This window comes from Leptidea sinapis, chromosome Z (genome assembly GCF_905404315.1).
Source record: "Leptidea sinapis chromosome Z, ilLepSina1.1, whole genome shotgun sequence".
Lineage (NCBI taxonomy): Eukaryota > Metazoa > Arthropoda > Insecta > Lepidoptera > Pieridae > Leptidea > Leptidea sinapis.
The window spans coordinates 9,475,445-9,495,430 of NC_066312.1; the positions used below are offsets into that span (position 1 = coordinate 9,475,445).

The window sequence follows — 19,986 nt, forward strand, 5'->3', positions numbered from 1 at the left end:
GTTAAGTTAATAGTAAGTAATTGAATTAATTTTTTGGTCGCAGATAATGCGGTAATAACTCCCACCAAGTACAGTTAAGCTGATTTGACGAGAAATCACAACAGTTTTGTTAAAACACAAAAACATTGAAGGTAAACAAAAATCGCTAAAGCACATTATGCGAGCAATTAATTCAAAATAAATTAAAAAAGCCACTACAAGATTACACTACGGCACAAATAATTATCACAAGATAACTTTTATATTATATTACTTGGGCAGTGATGACCACGTTGGAATTCGGAGCTCTTAATAGTATAAGACCTACCTTTCGTATGAGTAATCAATGTGGCTCGTAGAGATGTTTCATCGAGGACGCTTGAGGACCCGGACGCTAGCTGTCAAAATTTATTGCCAAGGTATACTGTATGTTCCGAAAATGATGTCGTGTTAAAGGAAATAGCATTCGCGGGCGGTGAACTTGTAAAGTAAATCTTGCCTATTTACCCAAGGAGATTAATATTTTAAAATTGTAATAATAAGATTGAAAATAACAGTTAAAAAACTGTGTGACAATGATGATAACATAAAATATTTATCATAATTCGCGAGATGCTTTCGAGATGCGCAAAGAATATTTTAAAAAATATGGAATAAATTAAAGTATATTTATTAGATTATAATAATTAATTACCTGTTCATATTTCGTTTGCGCGCACAGGAAAGTTTTTGATATTAATTCTTCAGTCAGTTCGTGTGGATTAAGATCTGCAACAAAGGAAAATAGAGTTAAGCACATTGCTTATTGAAATATATTTTAAAATTTTAATCGCACAGCTCAAGACACAAATAACAATCGCAATTGAAATGAGATAAGTAAAGATTGCCGGTGCAACGCCTTAAAAATATATATTTAAATTTAAAAAATATAATCGGGAAATAAGACTTACCAGACTTCCAACTTCAGGGCTCTCTCTCAGTTGGTTCCTCCATCAACATTTCCATAATAGAGTATCTGGAAAAAGGAAAATACGATAAGGCATTTTTAGCAAAACTCCGATACATTTTCGCTTCTACTAAAAAGTCAAACTTAATATTTATAAATATTTCTTTTAAATTACTGAACCTACCACATGATCGGAAAAATAGAGCCCGTGAGAGTAACATACAAGAAACTCAACGTCTCAACTTATTCGATAACTGTTTTTTAAATATCAATGAATCCTACAATGCGTCTGGTTGATCGCAAAGTACCGTGAATGAACTATTGCATTCATTCAAACGCAACATATCATTCCATTCATTAATATTAACACTTTAATTAAGTTGTTTCATGAATGAGTAAGGTCGGCTTTAACTATCATTACAAATTACTTGCACCAAATAAAATGCGAAATACGATACGATGGCAAAAGATTCGCATCGTACAAACGTTGACGTTACGTTTAGCAATATACATAATAGACTTGCTAGGTTCATTTTATATTGCAATAAATTAGTAACTTTATATTAATAAATGAAAAACCATTATGGCATCATGATATACAGATGTATAAACATTTTTTAACACCTGAACTTATAATTAGTATAAGTGATTGCCTTCACCACTATAATGTTGACCAACATAATGCGCAAAGTATAATTTTAATATTCAATAAAGAAAATTGAAAGCAAGTTTCCCTTCAACGTCAACTTGTAAACAATAATAAATACGAGTATCTCCACAATAAACATTAACTTTTAAAGTCAACTTCTTTACAATAACCTCTCAATAAGATATAAGATGGAAGTATTATTAGTACGCCTATATTGAAAAAGCTTGCCGTATTAAAGAATCGATTGAGTGACGCTTGCGCAGTCCGAACATGTCTCCGTTGCTCGAATGAATTTATAAAAAGCCATCGATAAGTCACTTTTAATTACTATTGATTTCAATAATTATCAGAAGATATAACTTTTATGGAAAAGCTTACAATAAAATTTTAATGATCAACTTATAGAACTTCCACGTATAGAATTATTTGCGTTTACTTAAGGAATGTCCAACGGCGTTTTAATATTCTTCTTGTTACGAGACAGGGTAAAAAATATGAAAATATTTTTCTAGATGATCGCCTGTTATACAAAATAATTCACAAATGGTACGGTCATCAATTACATTAATGTAATTATTTATAACATGCCCTCTGATAAGTTAATCAGATAAATCCGCAATTTAAGCCTCTATATAGTTTTTTTTTAAATGGAATGGACGAAACGCCAATTTGCTTAATGTAAGCTGCGAAGTAATATGAGGGGACGTCAGCTGAACTTTTAAATCCAGTCAGACATGCTAACCGCGACACAATAAAACGCCCTGACCTCGGGTAAAGGTAACAAGCCCGGTGCATTTGCTGTGAGTTCATCGGCACTTGTTTTTTGCACACTTACAAACAATACCATTCAAACGGTCGCTGTTTGCATCAATCCATCTCATTGGATTACGGGGCGCCCGTATTAGTATCGGAGTCTTTTAGTTTTTATTGTTTTGTAGCTTGTACAATATCTTTCATATTAAGTATTCGTTTTCATTCAAAATGCAATCAGGATTTCGGATTGTTTTATTGGAGTGTATATTTTTACCAGGCTCCTTTGCGGAGGATGCCGGCTAGATTATGGGTACCACAACGGCGCCTATTTCTGCCATGAAGCAGTAATATGTAAGCATTACTGTGTTTCGAACTGAAAGGTACCGTAGCTAATGAAATTACTGGGCAAATGAGACTTAACATATTATGTCTCAAGGTGACGAGCGCAGTTGTAGTGCCGCTCAGAATTTTTCTGGTTTTACAAGAATCATGAGCGGCACTGCATTGTAATGGACAGGGCACATCAATTACCACCAGCTGAACGTCCTGCTCGTCTCGTCCCTTATATTCATAAAAAAAAATGTAATAAGTAACGCTGCATCCAATGCTTAATTATACTCAGGGTCCTCCATATTGCTTGATTTTTTCAATGGGCAGTTTAATAACATTTTAATTAGATTAATTAGGCTTCTTAGAGGATTTAAAAAAAATGATAGCTACTGTTTAAGCAATTGAGTTAAATAATACATTATAATCAACGACTGTCTTACGAAATTTCGATCAGGTGACGTGTCCTGACGCGAGTTTAATATTTTATACCCATCCCAAGAAAAGTCTCAACGTCGCTTAAGAAATTTCACTTAAAAAAATACTAAGTAAATACGGACCTGCTTGCGTTTTTCGTATCGTATTCGTTATTAAGATGACAATTCGATCGTACCCGTGTTTTTAACATATTTGCTAAATATATACCTAGTACATAAATAATGGTGACCACCTACTTAATATGTTGTTAATCATGTTAAAGAATATACTTTACATATAATTTATATATAAAAAATATATATTTCTTCCCGACGTCTCTTAGCTCTTTGAGAAACATAATTAGGCATCGATTATTTCGCCATCTCTCCATGCAGTATTGATCGCTGATTGTGAGGTAGATTTAATTAACATTACAATTACATAATAAACAATGAGACAAAGGATATACAAGTATAACTTAGGGAGCCTTAGGGAGATCCTTTGCTTAAGAGTTATGACAAAGCTTAAAAACCAAATAATTAAACTGAAAGTATATTTCACGGCTGAGATTCGATCCCTCGACCCCGCGATGTTTCGGCTTCGCAATCACAATAACACAACTACTGGTCGAATGAATGATTGAACAACTGTCTTACAAATTTTTGATCAGGCCACGTGTCTTGACGCGAGTTTAACATTTTATGCCCACCCCAAGAAAAGTGATCTACTAATGAAAGGAACACAATCCGTACACGTTTACAACTATTCGACGCCGAAATTACCTACGACCAGTTTATTTATATTTAAAATTTAAATGGTACTTTTATACTTGTTAATAAATTGTAGTAATAATATAATTATAATAAAGTATTTATCTAAATATTCATTGAACTTGTAAATATAGAGAGATCGACATGTGACATGACCTTCAATTCTGTACTCTGCCCCTGCGATAAAGAATCACAAAATATATCGTTTGCTAAAATACTGTATAGCAATAATTATTATTGTTTTCCGAGTTTCTAATATTTTTTTCTGCTTTTAGCGGAAAAGCCCATAGATGATCTGATTATCATAGCTGATGATCAAATTGAGGTTGACTGTTACCATATATTTTGAGTAATGTACGCACACAAACATAAAGTGACACACAAATCGCGAGTGTAGCGCACACTACAGTAATAAACCTGGCATGTTTTCATCGGTTGTCTAGCAGCAAGAGGCTCTATAGCTAGATGTTTAAATTATCTATGGGTAATTTAATTAATTAATTCCTTGCGAGGCACTTGTCACCTAAATACGCACTGTGTCAGAGAACGTCATTACGGATATATTTATAATTTAAAGTGACAAAGGGAACGCCATATATTTTACTTGAAAAATCATCAGAAACTTTTTTACCATGGCTATGTCACTTTTTTATGAAATGAAAATAATGGACGAGACGAGCAGGACATTCAGCTGATAGTAATTGATACGCCCTGCCCATTACAATGCAATGCCGCTCAGGATTCTTGAAAAACCTAAAAATTCTGAGTTGCACTACAATTGCCCTCATCACCTTAAGACATAAGATGTTAAGTCTCAATTGCCCAGTAATTTCACTTGTTTACACATTACTGCTTCACAGCACAAATAGGCGTACTAATTTAATTTAATTCACTTCTAGTAATTTCTTAGACCTCTGTGGTCGGAACTGGAACTTATTAAAAGTGGGAGAGTCACGCTACCGTCTTTTGACGTCAGCACAATCGGGCCAGACTCGTCCGGATTACTTACCACACTCGCACAGAATACCGGCGTGATTCCCCCCCCCCCCCCCCCCCCCCAACACCTTCCTTAAAGGCCGGCAACGCTCTTGTGATTCCTCTGGTGTTGGAAGATAATGTGGGCGGCGGTGATCACTTAACAATCCGTACACTCGTTTGTCCTCCTATTCCATAAAAAAAAACTCGTTTTTCGTTTATTCGTCGTTTTTAAATATCGGATCCGACCGTCGCGCGTCGTTGAGCCATTCATCTGTGACAAGCTACTAACACGGTGTTGGATGATATATTTAGTATCTCCCAAAACGAAAATACATTTTCAAAAATAGCGACCAACCAAGCAATACGTCATTTACCAATGTTGATGACGTAATATCAATCAATTTAATATCGCATCAATCATTGTTTTAATGTAGCGTATTTTGTAATTGAATAAAATTAACATTGTACTTTACCAGCATTACCATTGAACTTGGTATAAAGTTATACCTGAGTATAAACCATGAATATGCAAAAAGTTTACAAATAAACATTTTGCTTATGATTGGTTTATTCGGACGATTCGGGCGTATAACGTTTGGCGCGTTTATTTGCAAGACAGCTATAAATAATTAAATTTAGATTACTTTTGTTTTAGACGACCAGCGGCTGTTTTCAATAACCTATCTATCCTTAGTTTAACTTACTAGATGTAGACAAATCTATCCTTTAACGCTTACTTATATTTCAATAACCTATCGACATAATGCATTGGACTATAAACTATATTGGACATAACTATGGATAGATAAGATACTGTCATTAAACGGTGACAGCAATGTATCCGGAACTAGAGATACGTTATTGAAAACGGCCGTAAATAACTAACGACTTACATACGCACGCAAGAAGTTATTTTAAATATCGAATTGGGTCTTATTCGTAAGAAATTTAAGTTGTTATATCATAGGTACTTATCATGGAAATTGGTCCAAAATACAAAATTTAATATTTTTTACTATTTATCTGTTTGTTCCTGCTACACTCTGTTATTACAAGACCGATTTAGTTAGAACAAAGACAGACCGCTTTAAAGAAATAAATTAAGAACACTTTTCTTATAGACGATAACTTACGACTTACGTATGCACGCAAGTAGTTATTCTTTAGCGTAATAGAACAAAAATCCTTAAGAAAATTTATTACTCGTGCTATTTTACATTTGTAGAAAAAACAATATTTGTAATAAAGAAGGTATTAAATATAACCAATGAATTTATTATTAAAATAGTATTGCATAATTTAATTAAATTTCATTAAATTATTTTTATACAATTGGAGAGATTTGGAGAATTATTATTCTTTTAAAACTTGTATATAAATTAAAATTCGGTAGACATATGAGTTACACGAGGTAGCTGAAGTATGATACAAATGGTAGAGTTGACCAGCTAACGTCAGGGTGTCGAATTTGCGTGTCGGTGTGCGCGTGCATCCTATAGATTCGCTCTGAGAAACACGGCTACATAAGCGAAGCCGCGGGCGGTGGTTCACTATTATTTGAAAAACGTCATAACAATGTTATCACATTTCGCATTCTGACACTGAGCGTTATCGTCTAATGCACTTGGCAACGTCATAGTTACAATATCTCACCTACACTATTAACACATTAATATTATGACATACACTTACACAACGTACTAGATGCTGTCAATCTTTTCTTTTTTCTATTGCACGCCTCATAAGCGTAGCGTGATTATCATAGCTGATCATCAAATTGAGGTTGACTGTTAACCTATATTTTACAATATACAAATCGCCAGTGTAACGCACACTACAGTAATAAACCTGGCCTGTTTTCATCGATTGTCGAATGATGAAACGAAAAAGCGAGATGATAGAGACCCAAACAGGAAATTTGTAGGATTCAGCCGCGAGAGAATGACATAGGAAGGATCATACAGTGTTTTGGTATCAGGCGATCATAGATGAAGAAGAGATTGTCTTATGTATGACGCGAGAATGCCTTAATATATTGCGCCGTCATGCACTCGACGCATTAATACATAAACACGAGGAGACCATAAATATGGTAGCGGTGATAGTAATGTTTTATATAGCGGTTGAAATCATGTGTCATCCTAACAACATGTACCAGGACTTCATATGCAATTTAGAGATCAAAAACAGTAACTGACGCAGTATTCCAAAGATATATGGACCATATTAAGACCAAAGTATTTATTTCATACTTTAGTTACTCGTACCATAAGTCTCTTGTATCATGTATCGAAAAATTGAGTCTGAAAAAAATGTAATATATACGAAAAAAATGTTTAATAATTTTCAAACATTGTATTACTATGACCATTAGTAAAACCTAAAATTATCCTCTTCCCAAAATTTTACATTCGTCTCATCATCTTTAAGCGTGTGAATTGCAAACATGTTTTTATTTTTATTTTATTTATATCATACTTACAATATAAAATATATTTCAATAACAATTATTGTTTTTACGTAGTAAATAATAACATTAAAAATAATTTTAACTACACGTCCGTAATTTATGGATCGGTGTATGTAGGGTAATTGGTCGAAAACTTAACATCTTCGCAAAACAATGAGCGAGAAATGGTGTTCGAAAAATATTGTCTGTTTGTGAGTGCATCAGATAGAAGCCACTAACTGGAATTAAAATAGAAATGCTACTCAATATTAAGCCTTATTAGTAGGTAACAATTCGCGTTTATCACAACAAAATCATTCCGCACAATGGTAAGATATTATACTCAAAAGTCAAGTCAGCTCGCCGTAGGTCGCTTGTAGCAGGACCTCAATACCGGGCGACATTACGCTGAGGGCAGCCATTAATAAGGTCATTTACTGTGCTGCGTGAATCACATCTCGCCAGCCTCATGGTCCAGTAAAACAATCAATGATAATAGAACAAAATAAACATATAACGTTCATGTATGTGTTTACGTTTTGTCGTTTGCTGATAAACATATAGAATTAATTAATTAAATTAGCAATTGTTGAAATGATTCCAAAATATAAGTAAATTGCTAATCGAATATTCTAAGTGCTTCTCAAATAAACGCAGCGTAATTAGTGTTACTAAGAGATTCGTGTTGCCTGTAACAATGTTGGCAGAATCCCAAAGATTATAAACAGCGACTACGGAATTAACTATCTTTTTTATTTGCAGTTTTTGAACAGTAGGGAACGGTTTTCATGAAGACGTCCTGTTAATTAAAATTATACTTATAAATCCTTATGGGATACGGGGACTTACAGGACATTTACAATCAAGGACCTTGCATCTCCTCTCGATTCCTTCCATAAAACAGATAAATTATGAAAGAAAAGAATTTATGCGTTACCAACGAGATGCTGGTTATAAACGACAAGCCGGTTACAATTTAACACTTAAGTGACGTTTTTTAACCAATACTTGATATATTTAACACGAAATTTAATGTAAAAACTTGCTCATATTACCTTTATGTTGGTACTTGTGCGATATTCCAAAATGCCGCAGTCATCTAACATTATCGCCACCTGAGAACAAAAGTAATCGTAAATTTACAATTTGTAATAAAATGTAACACATTGAACTATAATGTTTAAAAAGTCGAGAACTACCTGAATGATAAAATCAATACCAATGAATTGTAAGGGAAAAAATTTAGCTTCATTTAATATTGTTTCACTAGAATCACAGCCATACGAATTGAGTATTCACACTGTATCACTGGCATACACAAAGGGAATGCATGGCGGGAACTAAATACAAAAACATTTTTTGCTGAGTTTAGGGCACAACTGCCGTTGACTTTATACCTGCGAAACGAAATCTGTTTTTTGTGCAAAGTCACAAGCGGAATTCGTTGAAAATGTTGTATCATTTTAGAAATTTTAAATAGTGTTAGTGCATATTCATTGTCATTCAAATTTAGATATGTTACGTTACTGAAAAGCCGACAGCTCGGGTAATGAGCTCAAAATGAAAAATACATACATACAGGGAATAATGATACAATACCTACTAACCTGAAGATGCATATAACAGGGATGTAAAATGAATATCAGTACATTTTGACGCGTCAACAGTCACATTAGCTGAAGTTTTAATTGCGTGCAGCAGGTACCGCTCTAGTTGTTGTAACGGAACGTCGCGTTTTTTTTAAAGTCGCAAGCGTGACGCTCTAATGCATTCGCAGCTTCATCGTTTCTCTATAAAATCTAGCATAACGATATGTTACTATTAATAAACGTAGGATGGAATGACATTGTATAAGACAATTCGGTGTCATCTAGAAGTCGTTCTATAACTCAATAGTAGAATATATTTTCAATGGGGGAAGTCCCAGGCCCAAGGGTGTCGTAAGAGGCGACTAAGGGCATTTATCAGTGGGAGGCTCCTTTGTACAGGATGATAGCTAGATTATGGGTACCACAACGGCGCCTAAAGTGTAAGCCTTATTCTTTTTTGGTCTGAAGGGCGCCGTAGCTAGGAAATTCCTGGTTTTTCGAGAATGCTGAGCGGCACTGCCCAGTAGTGAGAAGGGCGTATCAATTACCATCAGATGGACGTTCTGATCGTCTCCTACCTTATTGTCTAAAAATACCGCCAACACACTGGTCCAATGACCGTATGATCATTATTTTGAAATAGCCGAAAAATAATAAATCGGAATTATAAATCTATCATCCATAATTTCCACGCCTGTCTTACGAATTTTCGATCAGGCCACGTGTCCTGAAGCGAGTTTAACATTTTATACCCATCACAAGAAAAGTGCTCAACGCCGCTAAAGAAGTTATCTCTGAAAAAATTTATACTTTTGTTTTAACTCGTCAAATATCACAAAAGTTGCTCTTATTGGGAAAAGTTTTTAGATCAAGTAATCCACGAGGAGGGCTCATATGTGTTGCTTAAGAAGTACGCTTACTAGTAGCCGAATTCCACCACTATTAGGCAAATTTCAATCCATCCGTATCATGTTGTCGTCTGGAATTCTGCAACAGCTCGTTTTGCGAGAATCTTTTTGCTGCTGGCTGTAGTTTTCCCGGACCGATAAGCCTTAAGAACCTTCAAGCTTATAGCAAAGCCTTAAAGGCCAGCAATGGCACATTGCTTCATTACTTCTTCATCGCATCCCGTGACCATCTTGACCATTTAACAATACATATAAAAAAGAGTTTGTGTGTACTTTTGAATAAAACACTTTTAAAGGATTAAAACTCGAATTAAAATTATTATATTTTTAACGGGTTTACTAGAATAAAAATAAAAATGTAACTTTTACTCAAAAATCTAATGTAAAAACACAGTTACAATTACATGCGTTTTAACCCTTTAAAAGTATTTTACTTAAATATGTAACTCTCGCGTTAATTAAAGAAAATACTTTGTGTGTACTTATTTACGTATGCAAGAGGTTATTCTTTTTTGACGTAATAAAACAAAAATCGCCAAAAATTTGTATTTCTCGTGCTATGTTACGTGTGTATAAAAAACATTATTGTATAAAAGAAGGTATTAAATAGAATGAAAATATTATTAGTCCGCACAATTTAGTTAAATAACATGTAATTAAATATCATAAAATTATTTTTTTTACACTTGGTTACAAGAGGCTTGCTAGCTGAAGTATGATACAAATGGTAGTTACCAGCTAACGTCAGGGAGTAGAATTTGCGTGACGGTGTGCGCGCGCATCGTAAAAATTCACTCTGATATTTTTTCTCTGACGCGCCAAAAGAAGTATAAATTCAAAAACCCTCTACAAACGGTGACTCAAGTAAAGTCAAGTATGGTCGCTATAGCTTCGGTTTCAAATTTGTATAATTGTACAGTTATAAGGAATAGCTTCATAGATCGCGAGCATCCAAATACTGTTAAAAAGGGACAACTCTTGCGCAAAAATCTCAATTTTATTCATTTATATAGAATCACTAAACATTTCCCAGTTTTTTGCTCTAGTATAACAATTCATTGGATTCCTGTGTTAAACGTTTAACTAAACATCACTGAAGTGAATAAAATTATGCGAAGAAGATGACATTTACAGACGGACTTATTCAAATTAAATTATTTTTTTTCCAAGTCACGTAGGCACCTGCAACCACAATTGTGATCATCATCCTGTTTGCCGTATATATATTATCTACGACCTTCTAATTTCTTATTTAAATTTAATAACGAATGATCGCCAATACATATTTGTCCGGCTGTAAATGTATAATCCATTTATTCTAGCCATCTAAATATAAAAATTGCTTAAGCGAATCTATTATGATCTAAATTATATAATTTAAAAAATTAAAAAAATTCATAGTTGTACTCATATAGAATTATGAATTTATGTAAAGAATATAGAATCTAATATTCCATAACAATATTGCAAATTTCGTAGAAAGATATATATACATATAACGATGAATTGAACATGAGATTAGAGTTTATAATGCGAGCCTTAATTTTTTTATATTTTATTCAGCCCCAATCGTTCAAATATTGCGTTTCATTCAATAAAACCTAAGAGAGTGTAATTCGCTTTTACTTGCCATACAAAACAATATGGAACAAGAGAAAAGACATATACCGTTTGTTGCGTGTAATGTCTGCAACGTATTTCGTCTGTAACGGTATAGCCACACGCTACTTCATTTAGTAGTTGTCAATTGAGAGCACAATTAAATATTTATGAATCGCTTTAACAAATTCAGTGATAACTAGAGCAGACACGTGTGTATACATAGTATTAAGTTGCATCGAGGTGGGGCCGTCTCCGCCGGATAGGTATTCCACGTAGTCTGGATGTCAAAATGAAGTCTAGAACATACAGCTTCTGCGATGCGCGCGCATACAGATTACCTACATGCCACACGCAACTTGTTGAAGGCGTAGTCTCCGTTGCGAAGCTATACGGAAAATGGTGAATCTCATTAATTATTCTAATCGCGAGTTTCATTTACCTCTAGATAATTAAGTGATTTGTCGCGTTTACACTGAGTCTCTAGTATTGTTGTGTAAAATAATGAAGAGAAGGAACGGATAAGACCACCGGACATGGATATCGATTAAAAGGTAGGTTTAGTTATGTAAGTTCTTATAGTCAGTAGTAGTAATTTATCCATATTAGAGTTGAAAACGATTCATTATTGTTTTAATAGTTATAATACAAGATGACTACTGTTAAGTATTAGACAAATAAACAAAATTATGTATAATATCTAGCTGTGTACATGTCTGTATACTTGTAAACACGTGGAGTACCGCGAACCCTGCGGACTATGGCTGCACGGAGGAACGAAGTCGTGTATTACGTCGGAGAGGCCCAGCGAGGCGAGAGGAGGACTGGTCATTGGCACGAGGATGTGAGGTGCGGGCGAGTGGCGAGGTCTTCGGCCGCGACCGCGCCATCTCGTGGCTATAACTGACCTAACACTAGACGGCCGCGACGCTCGGGCAGACGCACCTTCCCTCGAACTGGGTCTAGGGTCGTCGGCTTTACACCTGGCGATGGCGGTCGAGGCCGAACCGACGCTACTTTTTCAACACATTAGATTAGACGCTTATTTTAATAGCGCGCAGATGGCGTTAGCACAGGGCGGCAACGGACAGGATGCCAGGTTATTATGCGCTCAGTTGCAAACGCATAGGGTGCATATCCGCAGCAAAGCAGCCGTTTGTCCCGAGTTGTAAACAAACCGGGCGAGGGCAATGGCTGCTAACCGCTCCCCGCTCACGCCGCACCGAGGCAGCCCGCGGACGACGCCATTCAACCGGGAAGTTCACGCTTTATTTTTAGCGTTTCACGAAACGAACAACGCCATACCATAACGGAACTTGACTGGACAATTACTGAAGGTAGACGATATAGCGCGGTACTATATTCTTAGTCGTACGTCGAGATACAAGATGTACCACGTGAAAATACTACAGCACCTACATTACTTACCTAGTAAGTAAATTATACATAATCACTGACTTTTTGACTATATATGTAGCAGAAGTAAAAAACATTAAATTAAATATTTCTAACTTAACCCTCATTGATTTTACAAATTCATTAGATGATAGAGATTTTTAAACTTTAATTAAATTTTATTCGGTGTAATATGTTTAAACGTTTCAGCGGCCGTTAGGCTACGTAACGTCATTGACATTGCAGAGATAGTGTGAGGCAAAGGTAGGCCAAGAGCGTGGTACCGTTTCCGAGAATTGTTGTCTTCGGCAAAGACGATTATGGGAGTACAGTGGGCGAGCCTAAGTCAATGACCTGAACTAGAAGGGCGCGGGAAGGTGCGCGCGCACGCAGTAGGGCCCCGCCTTTATTTATTACGCTCCCAACCGACCGGCCGCGCGCCGACGTCGTGACGCGCCGGGCGGAGGCCGCATTCCGGACGGCATCCACGCTCGCATCTTCAACCGGCCGGCCCGATAAGGACACTACCACACTCATCATTAGCCCGCACTGTCCAATGTAGAGTGTTGTGGGTCGCTACAAGCCACACTTACTCTACTACTACTACTACTACTTACTCATCTTCCACCGGCGAGCACGTGCGCCGACCGCTAACCTCTCGAATCACTGCCACTGTAACGTCTGCATCGCCAATAGCAATGTCACTGTGCAATTCAATATACGGATGCTAGTATCCGGCACGTTTGAGATATGACACAAGTAGATCACATGGCGCGCGACAAATATCAACCGCACGACGTACTACGCGTCAACTTCCATGGAAGTATGACGCATTAGTGAGCGCGCGGCTCTTTCCGCGGTCGTACTGTGTGCGCGCACAAGGGAACCGGGGTTCGGGGGGCAGCCGCCGGTGCGTATGCGGGACGGGGCACAGGGGCCCCGCCCTCCCCCGCCGCCCGGGCCCCCCTCACAACTGGCACCGTGCTGCCCCCTACACCGGGCTCATCGACCGCACTCACCGCTCGCCCTCCATGCCAAAGTACCACTGCCATGCCACACTGTACGCCACAAGGCTAATCTGCACAAGCCACACACAAACAGCATACCGCCACATGTACCGGTACGACTTGCTGACTAAACACCGGTTCCCACGATGTACAAATTTTATTACGTACGTTACACTTGATGAAATTCTTTGATCAATCACAATTAATTAATCATTTAGTGTATGAGGTGACAAAAGGAATTATAATCCACATCAAACGTTAAATTATACCAATCATCAATATATATACTAATAAAAAATTATACCACTCGATAGCTCAACTCAACTCAAAGAAATCGTTACGTTGAGTGAGAATCGTGTATTATTGTTCCCGATTGACACGGGGCACCCTAGCTTGGGGTATTTTCATTACCTTACATAATTTCCGTTTAGACTACCTTTTCTCTTGGAGAGACTACAACGGTATTAATTATAAAATGCGTAAATTTTCGTCGAGGTCTATCGATTTAGTGTATAAAATATTAGTGTGAAATTGTTACAGATAAAATATTTTAGGGATATTATAGTTAAAGATAAAATAAATTATACCTTGTTGGCCTGATATTATCAATTAGCCAATTCAAATATAGAGTTCGTATACAGATGGAAAGATATTCCCACAATCAATGTAGTGATACCCGTAATAGTTTATATGACAGAGTGAAGTGACGCCATAAACCATAAACAACGGCGTCAGTAGAGAGATATGTATTCTACGCTCTCTGATGATCCCAAAGGAAAAAAGAAACTACTTCAAATACCGTCCTAGACGTGGAAGTAACTGAAATAAACTATCAACATAATATAGCACGCACACTTATCTACGAAAAACACACCGATTATGTTACAAATATGACAGTAATCCTAGTCACAGAACAGGTTAATCTATTTTCCTGTTCTGTGGTTTTATTTATATTATGTGCTAAGCAAGGATACGACCCGCTCCGTGCTTTATTGCCGTCAGCCACATTCTTGGGAGCATGGAAGGGCAACGCTTATCGCCGAAGACAATCTACAAAACAACAGCTAACAATACCTTTCAAATATCAGGGGACTAATCACCAATTAAAAAGACCTCCACTACCATACTGAAACACAGGGACACAGCGTACCGTTTAGCATAGCGCCTATACAAGAGATACATATTATGTGTTGTGGAAAAGGGATTTGCTGAATCTGTCTCGGCTTGCTTTTGACCTGTCTTCTCTACAGTCGTGCGTAGGTTTTGAGAAACACATCCGATACTTGTGACTGCCTGAAGATAGCAGAAAGCAGAAACGAAAAACGATCAAAAGGCCATTGATGTCGTGCTTGCACAGTTCCGCGTCGTTGAATTCATAGTGGTGACCTTAACACGCATGATTTGCTTGGATCGCGTCGTTCTGTTCCAAGAAGTGGTCCACATGTCACCCTTACTGGATTTTCTATTGATGGCACATGATTAGACACTATATCTCCACCGACGTCTTTCTTGAGATGTCTGAGTAATCAGGAGTGTAGTGCCTACTCATATATAGCCAGCGTCAGAATGCCCTCCGCGTTTGTCATGTAAAAATTGAGCGAAGGCTTTACGAGTAATAATTCGGTTGTGTTATATTCTATATATTCTTGTGTTGCATGTAGATCACTAGCTTTTTTGCTGGGTATATGACGACGATTGTTACTTGAATTCTCAACCAGAGAATGAAAGAGTTACAATAGGTAATATGCTATTTTCTACTATCTTCAATATATCAATAAATAGTATTGACTATTATGCCCGGCAACAATTCATATAATATAGTATTGATTCAACATGCATTATTATGTCGAGGATATTCCTGGATGCCGATTGCATCGGCCATACAGAGCTCTCTCGGGAAATGTTGAGCAGAAAGCAGAAACTTGTATCTTCTATCGAGAGATTTTCTTGTATGAAGTTTAAGGAATGATTGTGCAATAAATTGTATTAAAATTGAGTCTTTTGTGGTTTTGACTCTTTTTGTGCGTTAACCATTAAGAAAACCCCATTTGTCGTACCACCGTTCTTCAAGTATAGCTACTGCTATAAGTGCCTTGCCTAGTATCATAATTAGGTCCCGAAATTTCAACTGATGAACCAATAACAAATTAGCTTTAAAGGGAGTTGGGGTCATCAGACGTCATCGGTGTCAGGTAAACCTGGCCTATATTTTACTAATTTATAATAGCGTGGAATGAGATATAATTCACGCTGTTTCCATATCGATATGAGTACAAGTAACTCTCCTAAAAAGCTCCTGTGGTCAAGTGGGCTTGGGCCAGGCACCCTCGCTTGTGTTATACCACTAAATTACTGAAGTTCATTGATTCTATTTGTTAAAGCGAATAAGGTGAAGTACCTTCCGATTATTTGCTTGTTTTTTGTGGATTCAATGAACTACTTTTTGCGCGGGTCGTTCCTACTCACTAACTCTACTCAAGTAACTAGTTTAATCGTACGCTTATACTAGAGCGTCCGTGATCCGTGTCCGAGTCATGCTAATATGCTCTTTCGTCTAGACTACATAAAGTCGAATAATCAATTCACAATTATTTGTACGAAATCAAAAGTACGCAGGTGATTGACTATTTTATTCTTGGAAAGGTGCGGGCTGCAGAAATCTTAAACTATTCTAGACTATAGTATGTATAGTGGTATTATTTTATGAGAAAATGTGTTCCTTTCCTATTAAAACACAGGGCAGCCTTAGGATAGCCAAGGATCCTTAATCCTTGATTGAACCCAATATTATGAAAGGCATCGCAATTGCACTCGTCACTTTGAGACATGTTAAGTCTCAATAGTAAATTATTAATTATTGATTTTTGAAGTAATAAATACATCGCCTGGCGCGTTAGGGAAAAATTATTAGTGACATTTTACGATTCGCACGCACACTGTCACGAAAATTCGTCTTCCTGATGCTAGCTGCTCAATTGAACCATTTGTATCATAGTCCAGGGGCGTGCATATGATATAAGCAATTAGGCAGTGCCAACCTCGTTATTAACCCAAATTAAATATAGCACTTGTGTTAAAGTCCCTTTAGTTCAATTTGGTTCCGTTATTTTATTACCAAAGTTCTATTGAACACCCACTCATCAAAAATTTTCTTACGCTACATACTAAATACCTACGGTAATCTTTGCTTGTTCCAAAGCTCAACTACGACTAGTTAGATCCACAGTGCCTACTTTACTAGAAAACCAATGCACGCCCCTGTATTATACTTTAGCTACCAAGCCTCTTACAAATCATGTCTTCTGAAGCACAGCCAATGGACAAGAATGAAATAAATTTCAATATATAAAGTATAAAATAACTAATTGTATAAAAATTATTAAATGATATTTAATTACGCATTATTTAACTAAATTATGCGGTATTATATGATTGTATTTAATATCATCTTTATAAAAGCATTGTTTTTTTTCTACAAACTTAACGATAGAGCACGAGAAATATTTTTTTAAGGAATTTTGTTTGAGTACGCAAAAGAAGAATAACTTTTTGCGTGCGTGTATCAAACACGCTTTTATTATATTAACCTAGAAAAAGTAATCGTTTAATAAGTCACATGAGTAGTTGATATAAAGCTATGTCCGAATTGCACGCCGAGATTATAGAATATAGACGCGTTACGCCTACACTAACACACGAAAATAGCACCGGACTCGCGAGCGCCGACTGTGACTCAGCATGTACAATGGACCTAGTGGCTGGTGTCGCCGAACAAAACGACGTTTGCTTTTTATCACTTATTATATCTCCAATCAGTCCCGCCACCCAAATACTGCTTACAAAGCATGCGATTGCGAGCATTACTTTACTACCCGTTTATCTCTTAGACTTGACGTCGATGACGTCACATCGTCGCTTTAGTACGGTGTGCAAAACAAGCAATACTAAATAGTATTCTAATATTATTATTAATAAATAAACTACGATTTATTGTTTCTGTATTATTGATTGATGTGATGGTGTTGTGATGTGATGCTGATTATTATTATTATTATCAATGATAGCATCTAAGATAACAAAGAGTATTAATTTTTCTGACAAAACTATTAATACTAGAAATATAGAACTTTTAACAACAAAAGTCAAAATGTAACAATGAAATCTTTAAAAAGAACGGTAAGCAATGAAACTGGAAACCGTACTGACGCAACAGGACGAGCTCGAGGGGATGAAAGGGCACGTGAGGGTGCATTACGTTCCAGCGAGAAAAAAAAGAAAAAGCATATCGAAGCCGTTCATCATGAATTTAAATATGTCGAATGATCCAAATGAAATCGTCAAATTGGCATCGTCATGCTCGCTTAAAAGCCTCTGCTTGTTGCGGCGACGTGGGGCGGGTCGTTCCCTTCCCTAAAATATGGTCGAGGGAGGCAATGGCTGGTCCATGCGTCATGCTCGTGAACGGGTACTACTCGTGGTGGCTGGATGATCTTATTACCGGGAGGTCTGCTTGATATGTATTTTATTATTATTATTTCCTTTAAAGTTAAAGTTATTATATATATTTTATTTTATGAAATGCTCACATAACGCCTCTATATATTTACGGTATGTGTGGATTGATGCATCTACTATACTCAATAACTCTTGTGTTTATAAGTATTAATTTACTTTCTTTTCTTTTTTTTTGACTTACTCGTGTAAGCCTTTAAATTTTTGACATTTAAGTATTTTTGTTGCGTCACTTTGCATATTATATTGTAATTGAAATGATTTGTAAAACAATTAAAATGTAAATCTTGACTTAAAAGAGTGGCAATGAGTTTCTTGCTACTTCTTCACATTATCTCAACCCTTTACGAAGTAGCGGTAAATTCAATATTCCATAAGAAACAATATTTTTATTTTCTTTTTGATATTTATAAGTGTCATTTCCGTGACCTACATGAATAAAGTGTTTTTGAATTTGAAAGAACACCAACGATTGACGGAGTTAACGAGCTTAAACAGATGGTCGGATTTCGTACGACCGGACCATCGGACGATCCGGTCAGTCGTCCTCCGGTGGGTGCCTCGCACCGATCAGTCCGACGTCGTAATTGTGTGCGATGGACCATATGATATACTATCGAATATGGTCCCCTACCAAACCGAGTCCGATGGTTCATCCGTACCAAATCCGATCATAATATGTTTGTTCATAATAGTCTGCTAACTTAAAGCATTGCTAATTCTCAATCTGTCTTCTTCTATTGACCTAAGTCAGAAAGAGAAAAAACACTCCTAAGCGGCTGTTATAAGTTAGCGGATCATTATGAATAAGGGGGTTAGTCTTTTAGGTCACGATATCATCAGTCAGACAAAATTCACAAGAGTAGTCTTTGCACAACTGTAATTAAATGATATCACTACATATTATAAAACAAAGTCCTCCGCCGCGTCTGTCTGTCTGTCTGTTCGCGATAAGCTGAAAAACTAATGCACACAGTTTCATGATTTCGCCAATGGATAGCGTGATGCATATATTTTTTACATTAACTATATTTGCTGAAGGTGTTGGAAAAAAATAAGAGGTCTATGGGCTTTAAACGAAAACGCTATCTAAACTATTTAAGATATAAAAAAATAATGTATGGTGGAATTATGTATCTTATATACGTCTACATAAAAGTCCACGATGGCATATATATATATATACATATATATTATATATATTTCTCTTAAGGATAACATACCATATCCATTTTAATACTTAAAACAATTTGCAATTAAAAAGCGGTAATGTAAAAGCTGTTTACACAAATACGATATTAATCCTTATTACTATATATTTTATCATCTATTATTATTTATCTATATATTATAATATATCATATACCATTATATACATTAATATTTTTTTATTAATATATATCATTTTAAAATCATTCAGAAAAATGTTTTTGTTTCATTTTTAAGACTAAATTATTACCGAATACTTACATAATTTTTTTATACTGACTAATAATTTAATAGTACTATAATACTACTACACTTCTGATAAATAATATAAGAATAAGTATAATATAACAAAAAAAGATCGCATTTCCAATTATTACCCCCGCTTTAATCAAGTTTTGCACTTTGACGTGAGGTCTTAAGCACATACCGCTTTTATTTTACGCAATTTCTATTGCTTTCCTATTTATCTGAAGAGTACAAAAATGACAATGGCTATACG

General features: G+C 36.1%; 1 protein-coding gene and 1 long non-coding RNA gene across 4 annotated transcripts in view; one reads left to right on the plus strand and one right to left on the minus strand.

Moving 5' to 3' along the window:
* The window catches only part of LOC126978377 (uncharacterized), a 42,318-nt gene extending 28,674 nt beyond the window's left edge, over window positions 1-13,644 (minus strand). Inside the window, exons 1-5 of one of the 3 annotated variants that reach the window (XR_007732619.1) lie at window positions 13,377-13,644; window positions 8,324-8,383; window positions 930-994; window positions 674-747; window positions 308-377 (exon numbers count right to left, since the gene is read on the minus strand). This is a non-coding gene — a long non-coding RNA (uncharacterized LOC126978377). The remainder of the gene's footprint in view (window positions 1-307; window positions 378-673; window positions 748-929; window positions 995-8,323; window positions 8,384-13,376) is intronic. The other 2 variants (XR_007732617.1, XR_007732618.1) reach the window with 2 other exon arrangements.
* Window positions 11,718-19,986, plus strand: part of LOC126978358 (flotillin-1) — a 96,352-nt gene continuing 88,083 nt past the window's right edge. Inside the window, exon 1 of the mRNA XM_050827114.1 lies at window positions 11,718-11,918. The gene's annotated coding sequence lies outside the window, so the exon portion shown is untranslated. The remainder of the gene's footprint in view (window positions 11,919-19,986) is intronic.